General features: G+C 45.2%; 1 non-coding gene across 1 annotated transcript; it reads right to left on the bottom strand.

The window, feature by feature from the left end:
- Window positions 1-1,194: 1,194 nt before the first annotated feature.
- On the bottom strand, window positions 1,195-3,115 carry LOC143262644 (small subunit ribosomal RNA). The gene has a single exon (XR_013036381.1). It is a non-coding gene; the product is annotated as a small subunit ribosomal RNA (ribosomal RNA).
- Window positions 3,116-3,534: the final 419 nt, after the last annotated feature.

Below are 3,534 nucleotides of genomic sequence, written 5' to 3'. Positions count from 1 at the left end.
GACATAATTGTCCCTTAAAGAACGAGATATTTCCGTCGAAACCATATATATATGTACGAGCAAATCCAAAACCACTGTTTTCTTGCAAGTTCGACGGTCGGAGCGAATAGAACATTGAAAAGCCTTCTATCGAAGAAACACAGAGAGTATATCACCTCCAAAAACGACGGGGATATGGATATTCAAACTGGACAATTATCAACCCGATACTGGATTCGAAAAGTTTCTCTCTCCTTTCGTCGTTATTTACACCGGACGGACTCACGGCCGGCTCTAGCTGGGTGTCATATATATATACGTCCCACGCTCATGCTGCCACTAGCGCGCAACAGAGTAGGGTGTCAATGACAACGACACAGCATTGAAACGAGCTACACAAGCCGGTCTCTCTTGATACCAATGTAAACGAGCATTAAGTTATCTTCAGACTGCCCGATATTTTCGTCCTTTGGACTTTCCCAACGATTCCTTTTTTTCTTTTTTTTTTTTACACCACAGCGAAGACTTGAGGAAGCGTGATTAGCACGCTCGCATCCCTCCCTGTCCTACTACAACTGTGTGTGTGTGTGTGTAAAGAAAGAAAAAAGAATACATTGGCTTTCTCTCTATCGAGAAGATGGCCTACGCAACGCAGATCAAAGGCCTAATACGTGTAATATAATACGCGTCTGGCCGTGTATAAATCACGCACGAATGATCTGGTCGGGCCCAACTCTTCTCGTACGCTTATTTTTCCGTGTTGAGGCACTATCATAAAATCACACAAACCCCAACACGTGTGTGTCTTGGAAGGAAGATGGCCTACGCAACGCAGATCAAAGGCCTAATACGTGTAGTACACACGTCTGCCGTGTAAATCACGCACGAATGATCTGGTCGGGCCCAACTCTTCTCCACCACACCACATCCCAACTTTGTACATTTTTATATATTTTTGTGCGTTGGGGCACCTTCATAATCACAAACCCCAACAACACATATATCTCTCTCTCTTTGAAAGATTTGTTGTGGCCTACGCAACGCAGATCAAAGGCCTAATACGTGTAGTACACACGTCTGGCCGTGTAAATCACGCACGAATGATCTGGCGGGCTCAACAATATCTTTTTTTTTTATATGAATTCTTATCCACAAACTAATCGAATTCATTTTCTCTCCTCCTCTCCTCTCTCTTTGAGATATATTGGAACATTGTAATGATCCTTCCGCAGGTTCACCTACGGAAACCTTGTTACGACTTTTACTTCCTCTAAATAATCAAGTTTGGTCATCTTCCCGGCATCATCGGCAATGCCGAAACATTGCCGCGCACCAGTCCGAAGACCTCACTAAATCATTCAATCGGTAGTAGCGACGGGCGGTGTGTACAAAGGGCAGGGACGTAATCAACGCGAGCTTATGACTCGCGCTTACTGGGAATTCCTCGTTCATGGGGAATAATTGCAAGCCCCAATCCCTAGCACGAAGGAGGTTCAGCGGGTTACCCGGGCCTTTCGGCCAGGGAACACACGCTGATTCCTTCAGTGTAGCGCGCGTGCGGCCCAGAACATCTAAGGGCATCACAGACCTGTTATTGCTCAATCTCGTGCGGCTAGAAGCCGCCTGTCCCTCTAAGAAGATTTGTTTGTACGTTGGTAGTAAAAACCCCACCGGCAGAAGCCGAGAGCCTTCGAGATACCATAATTACGTCTATTTAGCAGGCTAGAGTCTCGTTCGTTATCGGAATTAACCAGACAAATCGCTCCACCAACTAAGAACGGCCATGCACCACCACCCACCGAATCAAGAAAGAGCTATCAATCTGTCAATCCTTCCGGTGTCCGGGCCTGGTGAGGTTTCCCGTGTTGAGTCAAATTAAGCCGCAGGCTCCACTCCTGGTGGTGCCCTTCCGTCAATTCCTTTAAGTTTCAGCTTTGCAACCATACTTCCCCCGGAACCCAAAAGCTTTGGTTTCCCGGAAGCTGCCCGCCGAGTCATCGTAGGAACTTCGGCGGATCGCTAGCTGGCATCGTTTATGGTTAGAACTAGGGCGGTATCTGATCGCCTTCGAACCTCTAACTTTCGTTCTTGATTAATGAAAACATTTTTGGCAAATGCTTTCGCTTCTGTCCGTCTTGCGACGATCCAAGAATTTCACCTCTAACGTCGCAATACGAATGCCCCCATCTGTCCCTATTAATCATTACCTCGGGGTTCCGAAAACCAACAAAATAGAACCGAGGTCCTATTCCATTATTCCATGCACACAGTATTCAGGCGAAGGTAGCCTGCTTTGAGCACTCTAATTTGTTCAAAGTAAACGTACCGGCCCACCTCGACACTCAGTGAAGAGCACCGCGATGGGATATTAGTTGGACCGCCCCGTGAAGAGCAAAGCCCACCGGTAGGACGTACCACATAATGCCAGTTAAACACCGCGAGCGATGAACCGACACTGTGACACACAGATTCAACTACGAGCTTTTTAACCGCAACAACTTTAATATACGCTATTGGAGCTGGAATTACCGCGGCTGCTGGCACCAGACTTGCCCTCCAATGGATCCTCGTTAAAGGATTTAAAGTGTACTCATTCCGATTACGGGGCCTCGGATGAGTCCCGTATCGTTATTTTTCGTCACTACCTCCCCGTGCCGGGAGTGGGTAATTTGCGCGCCTGCTGCCTTCCTTGGATGTGGTAGCCGTTTCTCAGGCTCCCTCTCCGGAATCGAACCCTGATTCCCCGTTACCCGTTACAACCATGGTAGGCGCAGAACCTACCATCGACAGTTGATAAGGCAGACATTTGAAAGATGCGTCGCCGGTGCTATAAGACCATGCGATCAGCACAAAGTTATTCAGAGTCACCAAAGCAAACGATGGACGAGTGTAAACACCCGCCACCGATTGGTTTTGATCTAATAAAAGCGTTCCTACCATCTCTGGTCGGAACTCTGTTTTGCATGTATTAGCTCTAGAATTACCACAGTTATCCAAGTAAATTTTAGTACGATCTAAGAAACCATAACTGATTTAATGAGCCATTCGCGGTTTCACCTTAATACGGCATGTACTGAGACATGCATGGCTTAATCTTTGAGACAAGCATATGACTACTGGCAGGATCAACCAGGGAACTATACAATATGTATATATAAAATGGACAAAATTTAAATCCTTTTCCATCGTCGCCTGTTTCATATATATATGTCAGGTCGACACACCACTTTTCTCTTTCAAATATGTACAAGTTTTGCCACATTCCGCGCTTGTAACATATCTTCTTTAACGCTCAATTTCTTTCATTTTTCTACCATACAGATATTTTACCGTACGCCCAAAAACGTACGTATTATATTTTTGTTCTATCGTAAAATCACATTTTTCTACGTACGCCAGCTTCGTACGTTTCTATCTTTGCCTTCATAAAATCACAAGATAATTTTATCTTCAAGAGTCTCGCTATTAACATCTTGTAAGATAAATGTACGTCCCAGCTAAAACGTACAAATACTTCAAGTTAAGTAATAATATATCATCGCTATTGACAAATTT

Source organism: Megalopta genalis, unplaced genomic scaffold (assembly GCF_051020955.1).
Source record: "Megalopta genalis isolate 19385.01 unplaced genomic scaffold, iyMegGena1_principal scaffold0161, whole genome shotgun sequence".
Lineage (NCBI taxonomy): Eukaryota > Metazoa > Arthropoda > Insecta > Hymenoptera > Halictidae > Megalopta > Megalopta genalis.
The sequence above is the reverse complement of the archived record's forward strand: the minus strand, read 5'-3'. Positions and strand labels throughout refer to the sequence as shown.